Raw genomic sequence first — 23,576 nt, 5'->3', positions numbered from 1 at the left:
TCTGCCTTGGTTACTGTGAATGAATGTGAATGAGAAGCACTGGAAAAACTGGGCGGCAATGGGCGGCGCGAAAGTAGAAAAGGCTGTGGAAAACATGGAAAGAAAATGCATTCGCTGAATGACGCTTTGCAAAATAAAAGCGGAAAAAAACACACCTGCCGCAATTTTCAAAAGGATCGCAAACAACGCCGAGAAAAGCAAAATAGAAGCCGGGGAGAGAGCAAATGTAGGCCAACCCATTTTTTCCGCCCACTCGGAAAAACCAAAACAGCGACAGAGTTGCCATCCCAAAAGAGGGAAAATGAGAAAAACAGAAATGCATGTAAAACGCAAAATGAGTTCAACGCCGGCAGAGCAATAACAGCTACAACTACAGACCGCCAGGCGGCGCCTCAACAAAAACTTCTCTGTAAATGCACAAAAAAATAAACCAACGAAGCGGGAAAAAAAAACTGCAGTAAAAGTGTGTGCATGCAAAAGCCCCCAAAAAACGAGGTCAACTATTTTTGCAAGTAGAAAGAGGCGGAGGGAGCGGTTAGTTGTGGGTGGGAGTGGGCGGCAGTCGACTGCATTGGTTCAATTGCGTGCTTAGTTAGTAGGTTATGTTTATGAAAATTTGCATAATTACAAGCACCATACCCAACCGACAACACGCCTACAAAGTAAATATAAAAAATGCGCAAATATTTGCACGTTAAATTAAACACCCGACTAGATTTAAAGTAAGATATGTTAGGATAACTTTGCAGTTTTAAGGGAAACAAACGCAAATGGGCTTCAACAAGTTAAATTATTGTTCATTTAACACACATGTATATAGAAACATACATGTTTAAAGAAAATAATACTTTTAATAATATGTAGCCAACTGTTTATTAAAAATTTATTTAAAATTTAGAATATATTTATAGCTAATTCTAGTGATTTATGATCAAATCAATAATCTTAGATCAATAAATTTATAATTATAATTTGTTGATAAATGTGTCTTCTTGTTTTTAAAAACGTTAACTGATAATTGATAAATCTGTTAAAGCAAAACTCAACTCACTCCATGACTTTATTCACTCATTTCTTTTAACATTCAACTTTTAAACAAACTGAAGTGCGGCAACATCGCTGCGAAGGAGGAAAAAACCTGAAATGGGTCAGTAATTAAAACTCATCGCCTGCAGGCGTCAATTGTTAAAAAAAATATAAAATCGCTAAAGAAATGTCCGACTAAAATGTCAAGAAAGAAACATAAAAGAATCTGAATTAGAAATAATTGGAACACAAGTAAAGCAGATGAAATCAAAGAAAGGCATAGAAGAAAAACTAACTATGTAGTTGAAAACTGTCTAAATGCTCGAAGTTTTTAAAACTTAAACAGAATTCTCTTCGTTTTATGGTATTAAAATAACGAACTTTGCAATATAGGTACATATATATTTTTAAATGCCAAACAGAAACCCAAAAATTATCGTTGGACCCAATGACATTTCTAAAACAAACAAGAGGAAAGCAACGCAACTCAAAGGAAATTGCAGAATGCCTTAAATAAATAAGATAAAAGCCTGGCTAAATTACAGAGTTAAAAAAAAATAATGTAGAACGAAATAACAAAGGGAAGCAAACAAAACAGAAGAAAATCAACAAACTAAATCAAAAGAACAGCGACGATATACACACCCCCGGATTGAGAACAACAAAATCAAAAGGGACAACGGCAGAATTGAATGAAAACCCCAAGAATAGACCGCGAGGTTGCCAATTTTCACTGTTCTAAGCACAGACAGAGTTGCCCATCCACTTTCAGAAGCTAGAAGCTCGCTCAAACGACCGATAAAAACGGAATGAACGATGGAGGAAAAAAGAAATATATAAAACAAAATAGAAATTGAAACATCCTTCCTGGGTAGCGTTTGTCAGGTTGGTGGTTGCCCAAACTACTGCTGAAATTTATATGGGAAAACCCGAACAATGGTGGCCAGGGGGTGGATGAGTGACGCGCGGGGGTGAGTTTTCCCAGCGCCAGTAGTGCAACAATTTTCCATGGTGTGTGTAGCAAAAGAACCTGCCACAAGGGTTGCCAGCCAGAAATTCTAGAGACTCCTGAGCTCTCCCCAAAGGGATGGATGGCCGAGGTGCAATGCTCTAATGCCAATGCAGAGAAAAAAAATAGCTTAGTATTAAACTAATATTTTTAATAACAAATTAATTTTTGATTTAATAATAGATTTTAGGAAATATTAAAATATTAGTTTTTTCAAATAAAAATATCAATTAAATCTTGAATAACTCAATTTGTCATCCAAACAACTCAATGTTTTACTAACTTTTAATAGCAATTGTTTGTATTGAAATGACAATATTGAGACGTAGCCACAAATAAGATGGAATATTGATTTCCCCAAATTTTTTGTTTTTGGTGTAAGAACTTGAAAGAGTACGACGAGAGTTTCCGGATAAGTAGCAAAAGCGCCGTAATAAAATCTGTCTAACCATATTGGGTGGTTCGGGTCGTGTGGAATTTGAATTTTGGTTTGGGGTTATGGGTTATGGGTCCTGATGGTCTGGAGCTTAGTAGAGTGGGCCGAAATGTGGGTGGTAGCGCTCTTGAAACATTTCTGTTGTTGCTGCCTGGTGACAGCGCAAAATAAAGTGGGGACAAAAAAAGGAGGTTGGTTACCGGGGGAAATGTCAGATGAAATATGGTAAAAAAAAATCTAAATTGAAAAAAATTTGTTGTTCGAGGTTGAGACAGAAAATTTATGGTGAAACGCTCATAGAGAGAGCCATAAACTAAAGTAGAAGAAAAGTTCGGTGAAAAAATAATAAAAATAAAATAGAGGAAGGCAAGGTACAAAGTAAGTTGAGAAAAGCGATTAAATTTCATGAATTATGGCTAACACACAACTATAGGATGGGAAGCTGTAAGCCGAGATGAGTTACGATAGATAAAACGAAACCAAAGAGTAGAAAGTTGAAGTACAAAGCGAGCCAAGCTGTAACTAAATTTTTGAGTGAAAACTGGCTTGGCATTAAAGCTGCAAAGTTTGTAAACATCGTTTGGTCGAAACCTAAATATAACATCCAGCAAAAAATTAATTTGCATTTTATATTCAGCCACTAAAAATACGCAAAAACAAAATTAAACAAAGAAAAATAATTTGTATGCGAACCATTTGTGTTTGCATTTAGCCCAAAAATGTGGGGAATGGAACAAAAAAGGAAACATTTAAATTAAACACACAGCATAGCAGACATTGACAGTTTCAGTTCATTGAACTGAACTTAATTAAAAATCAAGTTGAAGGTCGCTCTCTCGTTTCAGAGTGTGTGTAAATATGTGGCCAATGTGCCGTAAAGAAAATACACTTGCATGTATGTATGTACATATGTATGTATGTTTAATTTGAATATAAAACGTTTTTCGATCCAAAATCCAACAAAAGTCAGCCTTTTGTGATCAAAAATACGTTTAAAAAAACTGGTAATTCGGCAAAGGTCAGTGAACATATTTTACAATAACAATAATATAAACAAAAAAAAACCAGACACAACAAGTGAAGCCCGATGTGAGATTGAGAGAAAAGTAAAAAGGGAGAGGTAAGGGGAGTATCGTTTCGATCATGATTATTTCTGAGCAATGTCTCACGAGAAAACCTGTTTTAATTGAAGTCAAGATTCGGTGGCTGTGTGCCGCCTGAAATTTGGCAACAGCGCTCACGCAACAAACAAAAAAGTAAAGCAAACAAACAGTTGGAAACACTGCTACGCCAGCGGCAGCATCCCAATCAGAATTTCAAACATGATAATATGAAAAACGTGACGCAGCAAAAATAGGAAAGCAAAAGGAGGAAGAAACGGCAGACAGGAGCATTGGTAAATTAAACAACAGCAGCAGCTTCAAAAATTCAGCAGCTGCTTGTGACTACGATTGTGGTCAGAATAAAAACAAAGATGGTGTTGATGTTTTAAGAACTTTTTTAATTAGCTTTAGTTACTTTTATAGGGTGAACTTTTTTATAAATTAAATGATCAAATTATTGTCATATTTAACGGGAAAAAAAGGTAAGCTAGAAAAATTACAGGTTAAGAAAATAAGACCGTAACATTTTTTTAGTATTTAACAAAAAAAAAAAAAAAACAATAATAGTAAAATAAATATTGTAATATAAGAAATTTTTATGTTTTTATGATTTTTTTGTGGCGACTCCTATATTATATTATATTATTATAAAAGTTTGTAAGAATGTAAGAAAAAATTTCAAAAAAAAAAAAAAAAAGGAAAATATAAGCCGGTGAATGTGAATCTTCGGGTACGCCTTGAAAAAATGTTGGTCTGCGGTGAACATCATAGTTCGTGGACGGATTTAAAAAAAAAACAACAAATTTTGTATGCATTTTAAAGCTGGTGAATTTTGCGAGTTAAACACGAAGAGTTTTTTTTTTCTTTTTTTTGTTTTTTATTTTTTAATAGAAAATTAACAGAACATGTATGTATGTTGGACGACTCTTATACTTATAAGCAAATAGTAAACCAACCACCGCTGTAGAGAGATGCGCCTTAATAGCCCCTGGGCATTAGATCGTCTCTTACACGGTGAGTTTCTGAAACTGTGAAGGAGTTGAGTGTGTATTTGTGACAGGTGTTCGTTCGTGCGTGTCTGTGCTTGCATCTGTGCTGGTGTTTGCACTTACGTTGGTGCACAGACGACGTAATAGCAGCATAACTGCATCGAGTGATAGTCACGTACGCCACACACCTCACAGTGAGACCCAAAAAAAAAAAAAAAAAAAACCAAACCAACACAACCAAAACAAACCAGACCAAACAAAACCAAACGCAGGTGTTCATTTTCATTCCGAGAGCGAAAAAAAACATAGAGAGCTTCTCAATTTCAATGCAATTCACTGCATGCGCAGCTAACAAGTGTCACGTTAAATAAGGAAATGACAACAAGTTCTACTTGTCAACTTTTGTTGGTTTTAACGCGTTATGCAATGCATTTCGCCTTGGTATTTTTATATTGCTCCGAGAGTCTATTATTTATAATCATTATACGGTTTCAACAGCAACTCTCGCATCGGGAACTTAAAGGTCATTGCTTGAAGTATTCGTCTTTAAATTCTAAGTGTGCGTGCTTGCCTTAAGGCAACATTAATTTTAGCTTTGAACTTGCAACTTTAACGGATTTTGGTTATTAACTTTGGCTTGTTAAGTTCTCTGCTGTTTAGAAGACTTTGGATGAGGTAATCGCCGCAGTTTCAAGTGCCCCTGACATCTAGTTTTTACTTATTTTTCAAGGTCTACATCGGTTCTTTTGTTAAATTAAATGTTCTTTATGAAAAGTTTAATAATTATATACATATATGTATGTATGTATGTACATTAGTGAATTCTGGTTATTATTGTTTATACAAATCTTGATATAAAACTATAATGGTAGCAATATTTTAGATGCATGTACGTTTAAAATGTTGTTGGTTTTAAAAATCGACAAATGATCTTGGAAATATAGTTTGTTAGAAATCAAAAGTGTAGTATTTTCGAATACATTGCTGTAAGGCATTTTAATTTTTAGTTCTACCTATTTCCTAACTGGGATACCAATTGGCACGTTTTCCGTAGCGTTTATAGCTTCGCCCTGGATGATGGCTCATATTTCGTTGGTTTTTAAAGCCCTCCGAATGTTTAGTTGGCAGCAGGGCTTAGCATTCCCATTCTGAAATGGCCTTAAAGGCTGCGAAACACACCCACACAAAGGTGAATATGATGGCATCCCTCTCTTTCCGACTCATTCCGTCTCTTTTGCTGTCTGAGTTTTGTGGGTTTGTTTTCTTTGTCTATTCAGTGTGTTGGAGTTGCTGTTGGAGCAGGAAACGTGTTTTTTTCAGACGACCAAAAACCGACGCGGCCTATACATAGCACACAGCAACAACAAAAGCAGCAACAACTACTGACTGACAAAAACCTGCAATACATTTCATGCCCTTAGGCTAAATACGTCGCCGTGTGTTTGTTGCTCATCGCCAGTATTCTCTCTGCCCCTATCTCTCCTTATGCTCCTCTGTCCCGTTCTCTGCCAACATTGTTGTTGCTGTCGCTGCTTGGCCAACGACCTTTATCACGCTCGCACACACACAATCACAACGGTTGCTCTTCTTCTGCTGCTCGCTCACTCATTTTATAACCCAACAAATTACAGTGCGACTTCCCTATGACTGAAGCAGTGCTTAGGCCATTTATTTAAATATTTTCTTTTTAAACTATGGTACATTAATGATCATTTTCTCTTTTATGTGTCAATACTACGGCAAGCCCAAAAATTTAATGTTCCATAAAAGTGTATTTAGATTTTATTGAGTATATGTTTAAAAAGAATGAAGGTAAGACGACTTTTTCGATGGTTTTTATGGCACCTATATGATATCGTTGTTCGAATTAAAAAAAAATTAATACCGTAAATCTGAAATATTAAACAAGTACTATACCTGGGAGTACTATACGATTTCAACAAAATTTAAACTATTATTCTGAAATATTAAAAACAGCGAAGTTATAATTTTAAATTATTTTTTCATTTATTCTTCCGATTGTTCCTTTGGGAGCTATATGATAAAGTCGGATCATACGGGTTGACTTAAATACTACCTGCAACAAGAGATAGCTTTTGGGAAAGTATTATCCAAAAATGTTTAAAACCGAGAGACTATTTTGCGTAAAAACGCACGGACAAAAAGGCAAGCGGACAAGAGGACTTGCATGAGTCCTACAAGGTAATGGTATAAAAATAAAATTCTTGTTTAACTTTATTTTCTAAAACTATTCACAAGAAAAATGGAAAATCATCACATCATTTAAAACCTATTATTTGATGTTCATTAATTTTCGCTCAATCTTTGGAAGTACGACTGTAACTCCAGCTAAGTTGATGATTTTGGCCTTTTCTCGGCTCTCTTTCGCCTCGTTCTCTTTTGCCCAGGGTTGCTGCCTCGCCTTCTTCGTTCGTTTGTGCGTGACTTGCGTTCCGCCCCTACGCCCCTTGCTCCCCATCAAGCCCCCTTTACACCCCGCCCGTCTTGCTGGAGCGTCGTCTGCAATTTAATTATTTCGAGTTTTAGTCTCATTTGAGTCTCTTTTTCTGCACACACAAACGCTTAGCAACAACCTGTCTGGCACACACTCGTGTTTTTTTGTTAGCGTCGTTTGCTTTTTTTCAAGTTTTTATTTATATTTTTCTTTTGCCTTGGAGAGTTTTCCAATTAAAGTGCAGGCGGCGATGGCAAATTTTTAGTTTCCTCTAATGCCATCTCGTTTGCACGCAGAGCACCTGACAAGTAAGCGTGTGTGTTGTAATAGCCGCTTACAATTTACCGTTATGCGCCGGTGTAATAAAACAAAAAAAAAAAAAAAAAAAAAACAACAAATGGCAGACAACAGTTGTTTTTTTGCTTTAATTTTATTCCACCCAGTCCGCGTTTTATTTCTTCAGAACGCTTCGTGAGCGATTTTTATCGCATTTGGCACGCACACGCAAAAGGCAAAGTGGCGCCATCTACAGCGAGAAAAATATAAAAATGCAATTTTTATACGCAACATTTTTGTATACATTATATTGCGTTTTATTTTTGTGTACTCGTTCATTGCTCTTTCATTCCACCTGAACTTGGTACCGCTTTCGTGAATCACGCGTCGCTTTAAAAAGCAGGTCAACCGCTCATTCCATTTCGTTTCCCCCTTAAATATATGAGACAGAAAAGCAACAGCTAAAAAAAAAAACAATAATAAAATTGCCAAGCGAAGAGAATTCGCCATAAACATGACAAGTTTATTTGACACAGATTTTATTTATGTATTAAATGTGTATAATATTCACTGCTGTTGTTTCTGCTTCTGTTCGGGGCGCAAAAATAAATGTGATATTTTTTTCATGATCAATTTTATTATAACTCGCCAAATAGAGTGATGGTCAAACGATTCTAATAGTTGGAATAACTTACATCTAAATTTGAAATATATTATAACGTAACTGTCTGGTCTGTTTTCGTAATTTAATCGCTGTAACTACATTTCGTTTGAAAAATGTTTTTGCACAGATGTAATCCAGAAAACAAAGGAGTTTTTTTTTAATTTTCGGAAATGAATTTTTATAGTCAATTTAAATATTGATTATAAAAAAATAGTTATTAAGGATTAAAAGAGAAAATACACTTCAAAAACAGCTTAAACGAAATACGAAAATATTCCCTAAAAAATATTCCTCATAAATAAATATTCCTAACCACTAAAAAGAGAAAAAACCCTTTGCCGGTATTCTAGGTAAGTTTTTTATTCCATAATTCACTGGGTTTTATTACCTTTGACTCATTTCAAGCATGGCAATTTATAATCACTTGCTAAACCCACACACATAGATCGGATAACATTCTTAGAAACAAATCAAAAAGTTCATTCTTCTTCGTCGCTAGTTAAACTAAAGTGTTAAAGTACACCCCATCGATTTCAAGAATTTGTGGCTGATTTTGTTGAATAAAATAAAAGAAGAAGCAGACAACAGAAAACAGCTGTGAACCACAAAAAAGTTACACAGTTTTTGCGACTGCATGGCAAATACAATTTACAAATGGAAAGTGAGTAATTTACTCGATTCCTCTAATTATATATACACAAAACCTATTGAGGTGTAGACGGGATCCAATGAACTGAGTCCTCTTATCGCTTGAGTAAATTATGGTGTTTGTTAAAGGGGTAAAATCGTAATTATCTTCAAATCGATAGTGCAGGTAGTATTATTAAATTAACTGTCATTATACAAGACATGACGGGAAGTGGCTGTCACATTTTAAACGAATTCCATATGCAAATCGAGGGAAAATCAAACATCTGGCAATAATGACGAAGAACCTTTATAGTTTATAAATTTAATATGGATTACTTGATTGCTATTTAAGTATTACTATCTTCAGTGAGCCGTAACATATACTTATCAATATTACTTTTAAATTCAAGTGGCATTAGTGAAAAGGTAAAGTTATTATATTTTAAACTAATTTTTTAATGTGATTCTTTCCTTTAGACCTGACCTACACCTTACTCTTTACCTCTGTCCCTTCGCTTCCTCTTTCTCCCTTGATCACAGAGTTGCTCAGCGGATATTACGCAACACATGCAAAATGGAAGCGAAGCACAGTCACAGCTAATAAATAATGCAAATGCATTGCAGTGGCGGAGTGGAACGGGTTTTACAGGGGTGCAGTGCAGGGGGTTTGCAAGGCAATTGAACTTTTGCTGCAGTAACTTTCTTAAGCCAAACAGCTGTTGCTGCAAAAGAAAGAGATGGCAACATCATCAGCAAGTGAGACGGGAAGAGTGCAATAACTTTTCGTTTGTGTCCCGCCACATTTATTATCGCTTTATTTTTATCGCATAAATAAAAGTGCAAGAGCGTAAAAAAGGGCTTGTCAACGGCAAAGTCGCGACGTCGAGTCGAATGAAATGAATGAGTTCAGCTGAGTTGGGTTGAGCTAAGAGTAAGACAGGAAATAAGAAACCGAAAGAGAAGGGTAGCGAAAAGTGTGTGCAAAAAGTTTAAGGACATGTTTGTCATGTTTACATTTCACTTCAAGTGCTTTGCACTTTAAGAACTTTACCTTGGAATTTTATAGGGAGAGAATGGGAGGTCAGGGGCGGTTTTTATGAAGGGTTAAGTTGCGTCTTCCTGCGAGTCTTATATTTATGATGCCCGAGCACGCGACTCGCATTTTATTACACTCAGCTTGCTGAGTTTTGTTTTGAGAGAAGGTAATATAAAAAACCTGAACCACACCCAACTTATAGAACTCTGTCTGTCCAAAGACCCCTGAGCGCTCGTTTTCCCGTCTTTACCGGCTTTACCGTTTAATGGTGTTAATAGCCTTTTGCCGAAAATGGGCGTGTTCAGTAGACAGTTTTCATTGTGAGCCTTTGTTTTATGCTGATCTAAACAGGGGGCAACACACTCTGTACATGAGGGTAAAAAGGTGCGATCTGATAATCAAACCAGAAACGAGAGACAGCTCAGAAATTATTGGTCTGGACTGGGATTTTCGAATTGTTTTTGTTTTGATGGGCACTTAAGAAAATAATGAAACATTTTGGTATGTCTGAAGCTAAAATCATTTTCTACCTTACATTCTAATAAGCATTTAATGTTAAAAGTGGAGAAGCATATTCTTATGTCTAGAATTTTAAGGAAAGGATCACTGTGGACGTCTGTGAGTCTTTTTAGGAAATGTCTTCCTAAATTTTGTATGAAAGGCTTAAATTTAAGGCAATTTTCCTAATGTTTAGGCAATTTTTCGAAAAATCAATGAATAAATAATAATTGTGACCACATTAAATATAAGATCATTTTTTTCGTTACATTATTGTTAGCTCGTCAAAAGGTGTTTTTGATAAACTTCAAAATCAAAAATGGAACCAAATCAAAATCAAATCGAAACTTTATCTTTAATTACTAATCCGTTTTAATAACAATAACATAATAATAAACATATATTCTTCTCCCAATATATAGTTAAATATACTTTCAAATTGAACATTTAAGTACACTTGAGTTACATTGAAATTTTGCTCTTTGTTCCTCTTCAACTATTTCCCAATTGATTGCCTTACTTTAACACACAATAAGTAAAAATTAAATTGACCGCTCAAAAACGCACACACACAATGCACTTGCACACAGATATACACCTAAACCAAAATAAAACTAGCAAAAGCATTTTAAAATTAATTGCAAAAGCCATTTGGACCGGACCTCGGACAACATTTTGCATTCAGAGAGGATAGAGTGGGACGAAAGAAATGCGACAACGAGAGCGAGAGGAAAGGAAAGGAAACGAGGGCGTTGGTCACTTAAACAGAAAAAATTGAAAACTTAAATGCACCAAAAATGGTCGATATAAGGCCACGAATTTAAATGCTGCAAAATATTTGCCGGCAAAAGATTAAAGCGCACTCACACACATTTCTGTGTGTATTTACACACACACACAGACACACAAATGTGTCTGTATCGGGTTGAATAAAGCAATTTCAGTGAGTGGATGGGTGGGTTAGTGGGTGGTTGGGCGGTGGGTGGTTCGTTGCTCGTGTGGGGTTAAATGCCATAAATAACGAAACAGGCGGCAGTCAGCACATAAAATACAAGCCAAGCACATAATATACAAAACAGAGAGGGAGAGAAAAGGGGAGGGAGACTGAGAGAAAGAGCCGGCCGGGGAATACACAAGCACACTCACAAAAAGCTTAGCTTGTGTGTGTGTGTTCCGTTTTTAGGTGTGAGAGCCAACGAATAAGGGAATGAGGGATAGACAGAGAGATGTGTTGCATATTTAGCTATCTTCCAGTCAAATCTGGCCATTTTAAAAAGTCAAAAGACTCTTAATATTGATGACCGTTTAGGGAAATTCTAATAGCGAAATAAGTGAGTGCCTTGTTATAATCTTCATATTCAAAGGGGTATAAACGAAACAGTTACTTTAATATCACATCAAAAGTTAACACCATGGGACAAACCAAATAAAAAAGGAATAAAAAATACAAGAACGATGGAAACGATATGAACTAATCAAAAGTGTTAATTTAAGCGGAATAATATTAAGAGATTTCCGATTTTATTGTTGTTCCTAAGAATTTTTCTGGATAAACATTAAAGCTTTATAGAAAATTATTGGTTATTCGTATTATTGTGGCTTTAACCATGTAACCATGTAGTATGTATTTTAAAACAACTTTTCTAGAACGATATTAAACGTGGAATTTAAAATATACAATTGGCCGTTTCTTACATTATTAAAATTTAAATGTTTAAAAAACATGCAATATGCAAAAATATAACAAAAATTTATATTTTACAATTCCCATGAAGGAATTGTACCGCCTGGATTTATTTAGTAATTCACAATGGGCAGCACAAATTTTGGATTGGCTCTGACGTCGCTGCCAGCAGCCGAAAAAGGCCAAGGGGCGGCAGGCGGGGCAAGCAAAAATCGATAAAATCAAGGGCAGACAATGCTGATGCCGCGGTCGACGTCGCTGCTTTCGAAAGCAGCGCACGTGAGGCTGCTGCTGTTCTTCTTCTGCCTCTTGTGGGTGGGTGGGTGTATTTTTTGGGTGGGGTTTATTCTGCCGGCAGCGACAGAAGCAGTGCCAGCAACCCCCAAGGCAGCATTATTGTGAAAGTTTCCGACTGCGCAAGTGTGTTTGTGTGTGAGCAACGACGGCAGTAAAACGAAATGAGAAAGCATGAAAAATAATCATTCTGTGGAGTTACTCCCACAACGTCCACCACCTTCATCCCCCTTATCGCCACCTCCCTTAAATCCCTAAGAAACTTTTTTTGGGCGGTGCCTGGCAAAATATTTCAAATTGCAGAGCAGCAGCTAAAAAAGTAGAGTCCTTTGGGGTATTGGGTGGGATCTTTTGCTTTTAACAGTTGGGGTCAAGATTCTAAAATTTAAGCACTTAACTAGGATTTATTTTGAATTTACAAGGCAGCCTAGTAAAATGGGCTTCGTTTGCGTATTAGAAAGTAAAGTTTTTGATGAGTACAAAATATTTAAAGGTTTTTATTCTCTTTGATTAATTACAGACCAAACATTGTATTATTTAAGTTTTTAATACCATTTAATCTAAAACTAAATATTTTTTTTTAATAAAATTAAATTTCAATTTCAATTAATCATTAACGAATTGGTGAGTGAGGTCTAAAAAGAATGTTGGTTTGCTCCGACATTCTTAAGACCTATTGTTTTGGCCAAATCTGTGCAGTGTGGAAGCAAACCTTACTCTCCATTTCGCTTTCTCCGTCTCTGTCTTAGTGCTGCCTTTTGGGCGCTGTCAGAGGCAGAAAGGACGAAAATGGCAAAATGGAAGAAGATGGCAGAATAGGAGCAGCTCGAGAGGCAAGAAGAAGCGGCTTCTGTTTCGCTTGCTTTTATTTTCGCCTCACAAAACTTTTTTTGGGAGCGGATAAGAGGGTGCTGCTGTGGGTGTGGCTGTCCTGGCAGGATATTGTTTTTTGGTATAAGGCGCGCCATCAAATTTAATGTGTGGACTAATAGAAAATGGCGTCTACATTTAAATTTGCCCCAAGTTTTTGGCAAGGACGTTAAGACGAATTTTCTTCATTCCCATTTCGTTGGAGGAAAACTTTTTTGCTGTTTTCGTATTAAATTAATGTGAAACGTCAAATTTATGGAGAGAGGGGCTGGTGATGCCTTTGGGATTGGCTTCCAGTTGGCCCTTGTTGTTATTGGTAATGGGATACACTTTAGGGTGCGGAAAATCATTTTTTGTCGTTCTGTCGTTACAACTGTAGGTTTAAACGACAACAAATTTAAGAACCTTATGTAGTACAAACAAAAAATATGTTTCTAGCTCTCAACTTTTTCAATGCAAAAGGTTGGCTGTAAACTCTCACCTTATTTAATTGATCAATATAAAAACCAATTCCACGCAAATTTAAACTGTTAATCTTGAAAAAATTCATACATATACATTAGGGTGGACCACCAAAAAAATCAACCGAACTGTAATCCTTTAATATAAAAGTTTTTGGTGCACAAAAGATGTGTTCGAAAACCAAAAATTTTATTTTAACCTTAAATGTTCCTTAAAATCTTGGTCTACGCGAATGTGTAGTACATATGTATGTACATGTTAACTTTTGCAATAATATAATTTTAAGAACAAATTATATAAACATAAATAATGAAACATTGTTCGTAACAAAACTCAAAACCAATAGACCTTATCTTCTGAAGCCCAAGAGTTCACTGTTTCATTTTCATGGATAAGCTATCAGATTTTGGGCCATATAATTGGCCATTAGAACCTGTCCACAATCTTGCTCGTATTTGATCCTGTTTCCTTTTTTTGGCGCTGTTATCGTCACAAATTATCTCAAAACACTTAAAGCTTTCCGAAAAGTTTCGAGAATTTGACTTGGGGATTTAATATCTTAACTGACGTAAGATTAAGGAAGCTGAAACAACAATTTGTAAGCTGAACTTTCGTCAAGCTCTCCCTAGGAATAATTAGCCATTAAAGTAGTCAAGAGTATTCAAATATAAAATAACTAAGACTTCACAAAGTTAAAGTAATTTAAATTAAAAATAACGCTTGTCATCAAGAATAAGAAAGGCATAGCAATCTATCTTCATATTCAATGAATTAAATTATCGGCATCAAAGTGAACGAGAGCAAAATGGCTTATACGAAAAGCCTTTGCAGCTTTAGGCTGGTGCACTAACAAAAATATTTGTTGTTTATAGAAGTTTGATTTGACTTGAAGTTTACGTTCTTTTAGTTAACGAGAATAAAATAGGAAACGCTTTAAGAAAAACAAATGTTTATTTGAAAAAAAAACTATATAAATTTAGCGCACTTTTTTAAATAAAAAGTAAAGACATCAGGATCTTTCTTGATCATTTATTTTGCATGGTGATATTAAAAAAACAATTTGAATACGAGATGTACGCTTTAAAATGTTTCCAAAAAATCAATGTTTTTATCGCGAATTTTTGAATAGGAATTCTTTTCTAGTTATTTACAAAATTTAGTTAGTATTTAGTTAAATTATAAAATCTTGTAATACATTTTGTTCTTAAATAAATGTACAATATTTGTGAACTGTAATATTTCTTTCTGTTTGAGAAGATCGGCAACAGCGCAGCGTCAAGAATGCCAAAGTAAAAATGGGCGCAAAAACTAGTTACACAAACACAAACGCACAGCTACAGCTGCAGACAAGATGCCAGCCCACCCAACCGCCACCCACTGACCTGGCACGTTTCCCCCACCCCCACCCCTCCAAGGCCCCTCTTTTACCCCTCAGCAGACAGTGCCACCCCGCTCCGGCGGAAAGTTGAGCTTGGGGCGTTGTTGCCGCATTATTTTTATCAAAAATGTTATCAAAATGTGCGTTGCCAGCTGCGGCTTTGGGGGGAAAAGGGGAGGAAAAGGGATTCTCGGAGCGTCGGGTGGGTTGAGAAAAGTGTGCTGAGCTTTTCACTGTGTGAATGAGGTCGCATGGTGGGTATGAGAATGGGGGTTTTGGCCGCCTTAGATGGCACAAGAAAAAGTTGAAAATGAAAATAATGACAGCGTTGAATGAGAGAGGTAGGGCAAAGAGGGCTATAAAGAGGAGAAGCAAAAGTAGGGGGTGGTAAAAGTGTGGGTGGCATTTGAGTGGGCCTTTTGGGGTGGTAAAGTAGGTGGTGTGTTGGATTTCCAGCTTTTGTTCGTTGCTTTTTGTTTTGTTTTGTCTACGAGAAAAAGTTGCAGTTAGTGTGTGTATGTGTGTTGGCTGTGGAATTTTGCGCATGTACAGCGAATACATAATACATAAGTTATATGCCTGTGTATATATACACAACGCTACGTAAATTGTTATCGATTTTCTCTGTTGCCATGTAAGAGGAAATTGGTCCTGAGGGGCAGAGGGGGGGATCAGGGAATAGAGATGAGAGCGTACATATGTGTGTGCCTTGTTTATGTTTATGGCATTTTAGCATAACGACAGCGGCTAAGTAAGTCCATCTATCTATCCGCAGCATGTCACAGTATCTCAAAGATACAAAACATGTATGTTTGCGTTAAGAAAAATAGCAACTCCAAATCGAAATGGCTTAATTTCGATCATTTTATAACATTTGAAAAATGTAATATTCTTTCTGTATAATTTGATGCCTACATTAAAGTCAATTTAAGTTACTCCAAAAAAATACTTAGTAGTATTCACTGTAAATAAAATAAAAATAATTAGTTAATAAATCAAAACTTTTGTAAAGCCGATATTTTACTATCCTCCCCTTCCGCGTAAAAATCTATTATTTAATTACTGGATGTTTTAATTTGTATATTTTAAAATAAGCTTTTCAAATACAAATATGTATACATAGAAAAACATACATTAAAAATTGAGTGCTATTATTTTGTCCACAACTAAACTACTGTTGCACGCACCAAAGACTACAAAACTTAGTTTCCACCGTAGAAAATGAAGAGGCAATATCCGCTTATCTGCCAGAAACTTTTACATATCTTGACTTCTCATCGCGCCACACAGGCTTGAATGAAAGAAATAATGTAATTTTATGCCATACCTAAAAAAGTTGTTCTATGGATTCATTATCTATCTCATTTTACACCAAACCCAAAATTTGGCTTGATTTTACTGTGTAAATACACTAAGACTTGTGTATTTATCTGTAAACCCAATGAAAACGGAACTGTCAACTTTTGGTGGAATAATTTACCATTATACGAAGAATTTTATCGGAATCACCTAAAGCTAGATTAAAAGTGCTTATATTAATTAAATCAAAAGAAAATATTGAACTCAAGATTGAAATGTTTTATTTAGCAAAACGGAAATTTCCATAAAAATGGTCTTTATGAAAAACAAAATTAATCGGCAGGACTTTGCTCATTTGCCGTTTATGTCTTACTTACCGTAATTAATAAAACAAACTAAAGCCCAAAATAAAGAAATGGCCAACAGTCTGTTCTAACAAGGAGTAACCTGCCAAAATCCTTGATAAATCAGTCAATCACGCCATGCGATCAAGGATTACAATTTCAAATGGAAACCCAAGGAGCCCCCGCCATTTTCTAATCCCGTTCGTGTGGCAAGGAGAGGAAGTTATATTCTATTTTGTCTTTCGGGTTCGGTTCAGTGCTTTACGTGCGTGTTTTCATCATCAAAATGACAGAAAAGTAAGAAGGAACAAAAAAGAGGGCAAAACTACAATGTTCTGCCAAAAATATTTTATTTTTGAAGTAAAGGTGGCTTTTATATACTCTGATTACATTTAAAGTACGAACATAAAAAACAATGTTTAATTTAAAGGGCTAAAAATAAACCTAATGTATTTGGATTTTCAATAAAATTATTTTCTATATATTTAGTCAAAAACGCCGAATACACTCTTAAAACATTATCTTCACTTTTAAGCCTTAGTTCGAAACATATTTCTTGAAGCCGGGCGAGAACTTGGAATTTGTTTAATTTTAACTAAGTAAACAAAACAGGTCAAGGAGGCGCAGCAAAATTTTTTTTTTAACAAAACTAAATACTAAAAAATTATTTAAATGAGGGTCAAAATCGGTAGCCTTATTAATATTCTTTACAAGAAAGCCTGCACATAACTTGAATTAAAATTCCTATCTGATATAGTAATCTGAAAACTTTTAGTATAGAGCACACATAAGTAAACCTTTTTTGGCAGACAGCTCCAAAAGCCATTTTATTAGTTTCTCGTGCTCCCAACACAATTTTTCTTTTTTAACCCTGTCGGACCGGGAGCTTATATATTTTTTTTCGCTTTTTGCTAGAATTATTTACTCTGACAGGCGACGCCAGTTTGTCTTGGCTTCGCTTTCAAACACATGTTTTGCTGTTTTGGCTTTTCTCTGGCAGCAGCTGCCACAGAGAAAAATCAGGCAGCAGAAAAACTAGAGCAAAGCAACAAATACATAAAACACAAAGCAGTTTGAATCCTGCAAAAGCAAAAGGTGTGGCCGAGGGAGCGAGAAAAAGGAAAAAGAATTAAGCAAGCATTTATTGATTTATGTGCCAAAGAGAACTTAAAGCTTAAACTGGAACAGCACGAAAAACGCGAGCGTCATGCGTTCTGAAAAGTAAGCTATCAAATATTGCCAACGACCCAAAATGGTCGGTGTTTGTAGGTATATATGAAAATATATATCTGTGAGTCCCTGGTTAATTTGATTTTTAGTAAAGCACATTAAACAACAAATCAGCACAAAAAATTTGATAAATAGGAATGAAGAAAACGAAAAACGATCTCAACTCATAGCATTTATTTAAGCTGGTTTAATGAATACGTCAATGTGAGACCGATGAAATTACATTACCAAGAACATTCGAAGAGCCTTAAAAAACCCTTTAACCACAATATATCTAAAAAAAATCTGAAAAAATCCACCCACATCCACTCAAAACCCACTTGAAAAGAGAGTGAAAATGCGTTAGGCATTTAAGCACACACAGAAACTGAAAGTTGGCAACAGCGCACAACGAGGTCTTTGAGTGAAACAAAATATTTCGAATCAAAAGTTAAAACTAATTAAAAATATCTAAATGAAAAATTATTTTTAAAAATTGTGTTTTAAAATAAAAAAGTATCAGTTGATTAAAAAATATTACTTTGTTTAATAAGATAAATTGTTTTTAATTTAAAACATTTTTGAACAATATATGTATGTAAGATCCTCTAAAAGTAGAGGAAAATTTTAAAACGTTGTGTATTTTATTTAAGCCTTAAATTTAAAACAGTAAAAAATTTTACTGAACATTTAGATTAATTAATAATTTTTTCCATAACTTTTCTATTGTGATTTGAAAGTAGCACTTTTAACGCATGAATTAAAAGCTCTCATTCCAAATACCACACTGAACTTAAACTATTTTCTATTTTCATCTATTTCCAATACCAATTCTCTGTATCTAATGTCCCATACAAAGTTGCATATCCAGTGTGTCTGAACAATGAAAATAAAATATAAAGCTGCACAAAACAACAGAAAAAGAGAGAAGCAAAGGAAAACCAATAAAGGCAACAAACATTGCCGGCCAACAACTCCACGTAAACTTCATTTACTGTCTGGCTGTGGGCCCCAATTCATCCACCCCTTTCCTCTATTCCTCCTCGTTTTCCTTCTTTCCTCCGCACATGCCGCCACATATTGAAAGGCCTGCACACGCAGTGTTTTTTTGTTTTTATCTCTTTTTTCTAGCTCCTCCAACACAAAATTACTTTTTGTGGTTTGACTGGTGAGGTCTTTCCATCTTGCTCTTATTGTCTTTGTCTCACTCTCATTCCCTCTTTATCTGCACTGCTTCCTCTCACTATCTATTTACAGCTGTGGTCATATTAATAGTCAGCATACAAATATAATTAACTGCTTTACGTTTTGTAAGGCAACAACGACAATTTTTTAACAAATTACTTTATATATACAAATATTTTATTTTTAATCTGTAATTTGGTAATTGTCAACTGTTTTAATTTTTTATTTTGTAATTTGGAATCCTTTTGGCTGAATTAGCTGTTGTCTTACAAAAAGTTGTGAAACTTCGGTTGAAAGCCCCTAGAGCCAGAAATATCTCCTGGTATTCGGACTGAATCTCTTAGTTTGAAAAAGCTAAAAATATTATTCTAATTATGGTAATTTAAATATTATTACCATTATGTAAAATAGCTTAGTTTTAAACAAACATTAAAAGCGTGGTCTTTAAATTTGCTTATATAAGCAACAAAAGTAAACTATTATCTTGACCGCTTCTGTAGCTCTTCTGTTATTTTGTACGCTCCTTATGTTTGTTATTGTGTGTGATAGCTTTTATTTAGTTTTTGTTTTTGTTTCGTTTTTTTTTTTTTAATAAATGCTTGAGTTCATTCAACTGCCAAAAAACACTAAGCTCACACATAAAAAGGGGCAGATATAGACAAGAAAAGAGATGGGAACGAACAAAAATCGAAGCTCACGACGTGCATACGAAAGATGTAAAATAAAAAGATTGTATCTTATTTTTTTGCTTGAATCATTTATTAAAATATCTTACATTTCTGATTTTCTTTATATGTATGTATTTTTGTGATTTTCCGGCAGCTGCGTTCGAACTTTTTGATCTATATTTAAGTTTAAATTCTAAACAGTCAACAACATTTTACAGCAGGCCATTTACCACAATCCCGCCACCCTTACACAATCTCCTGGACTTTATACCCAAAATTCCCCTGCATTTGCATTCTGTAAAAGTTTTCCCTTGTTCTTTTCCGCGTTCAGTTATCTATTTTAGTTTTAGTGCCTCTGTTTGTGTGTTTGTTGTATTTATGGCATTGTTTCGCTTTTGAGTTTCCGCCATGAAAGTGCAGACCTCCAAAATGCAACTATTTCTGGCTCACATAGATACACAGTCAAGTTCCAAGAGTGTAAGTGGATGCCCCGATGCAGGCTGTCGAAATTGTTCATATATACATATGTATGTATATACATACAAAGAAATATACAACCGAGCAAGGTTAATCATCTTTTGGGAGCCAATTTACTTGTTTTAATACGAAAGGAGCTATATTTAACATACAAGTACATTAGGTTGGTCAAAAATTTGTAAGAACATTTAAAGGTTTTCCTCTAATCCGCTTAAAGCATGCGTTTAGAATGCGTTTAAGGGTCTCCGCATTAGCTTCAAAGTTTAACATCCATGCGTACTGTTGCTTCTGATCAAAAATTTGTTTTAAATTCAGTTTTCACTCTTCATTTTTTTTAAATAAATTTAAATAAAAAAAATCGCAAATCATTTTTTGTTTTATTTAAGTTTTTTTAACCCTTATATTATAAATAAACTAACTTTTCCAATTAAAAAATAAAATTACAAGTTTTTTAGAGTATATGTACGATATTATTTAAGCTACCTTTATTTTACAAAAAGTTTATATTTAGTTTCATATTCGTCTTTCTGTGATTGTGAAACAGCGCCAAAACGGAACGTTGTAATCTGTAAAAGAGAAGACTCAACCAGGAAGAGAAGCAGAAGATACGAGAAGAGCAGGGACACAAGAAAAGCACCCAAACAAAAAAATCGTTACTAATACAAATAAACATTTGCTGCCTGACTGGCAACGGTATCTCTTTTTTACAGACACACATGTGGTACACATAACAGGCATCAAAAGTTACTCCGAGAAAGAGAAAAATCAAGAAGCGGGCTAGAAAAAGAAGAAGCAGTAGGCGGAATAGAGTGCAATGGCAACAACGAAATGCAAAAACAACAACAACAACCCATGGAGATAAAGTGGGAAGCAAAAGCTGTCTGTTTTTTTTTTATTTTTTTCTTTTTACTTGTGACTGGATGTATGCATCCACAGCAGCAGCCGCGATCAAAACAAAAATAGTCGATGTACAGTAAACGACAGATACGGTGAACTAAGTTCACTGTAATGTTTGGCATATCTATATTTTAATGATGATTTTAATTTTTATTTACTTTTTTATACATTTCCTATTTCCGAATCATTCTGTTGTCTATTTTATGTTTGGTCGCTTTATGCCTACGCAAAAAAAAATAAAGACGGACAGGACAGCACAAGACAAACGAAACTATCGCAACTTTTAATTGACAGAAAACTTGTGGCCAGGATAAATGGCTAAATGGCCAAAGTCGAAGTGGCCAAATAGCACGCATGTTACCAGACCCCCTTTCACGGCCCTCTCTCTATAGCCAGTCCATCTAGTTTGCCATAATTGGTTTTTGGTTTTCGGGTCTTTTTCATGTAATCAACAAGAAAAAGCTTCTCTAACTCGGCATTGGGTATTTTTATTTATTTTTTTAAGACTGAAGCTGACAAGCATGAATAACTTTTAATGGTCAGTTTATATCTAGAAAAATAACAGAAATCAAATATAAATGTCCAAATTTTGATAGAAAATCAGCAATCATCACCTCGTAATACCGAACAAATTGACAAATTAGCTTTTAATTAAAAATCAAATTAAGAACACTATTAGAGAAATTAGGAAAGATATCTAATAAAAATATAAAACAATATGAACAAATTATTAAATCCAATTCGTAAATTCTCTTATAAATACAGACAGGTTGTTTATTCACATTGTATTAGAAAATTTTTAATTTTAGTTCCATAAAAAGTACCCGTGGGTAGATTTTATAAATATTTTTTTAAGCTTGTTGAGAAACTGAAACAATTTTTGAAACTCTCTTTGTTTTTATGATTTTTAAATACATTAACTCGGGTGCATTTGAAATATCCATGACTTTTCCCCTTCAAATTTCAAACCCATGATACGAACGCCTGTATTTCCCACTCGCAACTATCATTAAACTGCCCCAGATTCCACAGAATTCTGGCACATGGGAAACCGATAAATTAATAAGTTAGACTTTTCTGAAGGTCTGTTAACTTCCGATATTATGAACGGCGCGGAAAATAAACACAGCCAGTGAACACACTTTCTCGACCTACTTTGAAAGTTTAAATTGCAAATTTCCCTATTGTCAGCTGAATTTAATGGCGATATTTCCTGGTTTTAATACTTATTTTGTATTTATGTTTCGTTTTATAAGAATACTTACATTTCGCGCACTCAGCGCTTTGTCACTTCTTCTTCGTCTCTCGCTTCTTCGCTTTCCTCGTGCTTCGTCAATTGATAGATAAGCAGTTAGCCGACGCCTTGGTTTTTTTATTTTATTCCATTCGTTGTTGTTGTTGTTGTGGATGTTGGTTATTTGATGTTGGTGGCATTCCGGTTAAGAAAATGCAACGAAGGGGAAGACTAAGGCGTTTGAAACCGCAGTTCACTGATTATTAAGCACTAGAATTAACCTCTGTTGTATTTGCTTTTGCTATACATATATTATTTTCGTTGTCAAGCGCTGCAAGAAATATGGAAATATATAAGATTACTTTTCTCACTTTTTTATTACTTGCTTCTTCTTATTCGGTATTTTTCATATACATTTGTATGCACACTAACACACGCGCGAAAAAAACTCGCGGCGGCTGCTGCTGCTGCTTTTTCTTCTTCCTCTTTAAGCAGCAGCCTCTTTTTTTTATCGCTTTCGCTCTGCTATTCGCTTCGTATATTTCATACAATTTTCTTTTGTTGCAATTTAGGCATTTGTTTTAGCACACATGCACACTACACAGAGGCACGTACACACAGAAGCAATTTATATTTTGCTGCTCTTTAACGCCGCACTGATTTGCCGCCTCGCTCTGACACACACACAATTTACTCACGTAATTCAGCTTACTTATTATATATTTTCTGTGCAGCTAAATCGCACAATGTGCTTACTTCGATTTGCTGCGAGAACAAACACGAGTATTGTATAATTAAAAATTTTTTCACCGATTGGCTGCGACCCCAAAATGTTTCAGTACACACAGACACACACACACACGCGCGCGACGCAACGACACGTCCGTTATGTTTCAGCGAGTGAGTGAAACAAAAACACAAAAGGAAGATGACAATAAGGGAAACGGAGAATCCCTAACGGGAGGCGCAAATCACCTAACGCCTTGATAGTATCGAATATTCGATTAATTTATAGCAATACGAAATAATTAACTATCAATAGTATGATGGGAAAAAGCGTAAATGAATTAGTATTTTCCTTCTCCACATCCAAATAAATTAATTGGAAATCAACTTGGGCGAATGCGATAACTTCAAAATGGTGGCGTTTTCATAGCATTCAGCTTTTGTCGGGTCTACGTATTTATACCAAAAGTTGGTAGTGTTTCGCCGCAAGGAAATTCTCAAATTTGCGTTGCAGTCGTAATTTTTTTTTAATTTCCTATTTTTAACCTTATTTATACTTTTGTCCGATATTAAAAGACTTTTATAACTTTTTTCTGGGACAGTTCTGAATAACTGTCATCAAGAAAAAGTGTTCATTTAAATATTTTTAAAAAAATTTCAAAGTTCTAAACCATATTTTTGTCCAGATCGGATTTTTCAAATAAAATAAAACTGATTTTTAGCCACA

At 35.0% G+C, this 23,576-nt stretch overlaps 1 protein-coding gene across 5 annotated transcripts in view; it reads right to left on the bottom strand.

Moving 5' to 3' along the window:
* Nucleotides 1–23,018, bottom strand: part of LOC108148264 (histone-lysine N-methyltransferase, H3 lysine-79 specific) — a 43,053-nt gene extending 20,035 nt beyond the window's left edge. For 2 of the 5 annotated variants that reach the window (XR_001774550.2, XM_017275210.2), the window contains exons 1-2: nt 22,822–23,018; nt 22,155–22,454 (exon numbers count right to left, since the gene is read on the bottom strand). The gene's annotated coding sequence lies outside the window, so the exon portion shown is untranslated. Of the gene's footprint in view, nt 1–22,154 lie in introns of all 5 variants that reach the window. The other 3 variants (XM_017275212.2, XM_017275213.2, XM_017275211.2) reach the window with 3 other exon arrangements.
* Between the last annotated feature and the right edge of the window lie 558 nt (nt 23,019–23,576).

This window comes from Drosophila elegans, unplaced genomic scaffold (assembly GCF_018152505.1).
Source record: "Drosophila elegans isolate 14027-0461.03 unplaced genomic scaffold, ASM1815250v1 contig_476, whole genome shotgun sequence".
Classification (NCBI taxonomy): Eukaryota; Metazoa; Arthropoda; class Insecta; order Diptera; family Drosophilidae; genus Drosophila; species Drosophila elegans.
The sequence above is the reverse complement of the archived record's forward strand: the minus strand, read 5'-3'. Positions and strand labels throughout refer to the sequence as shown.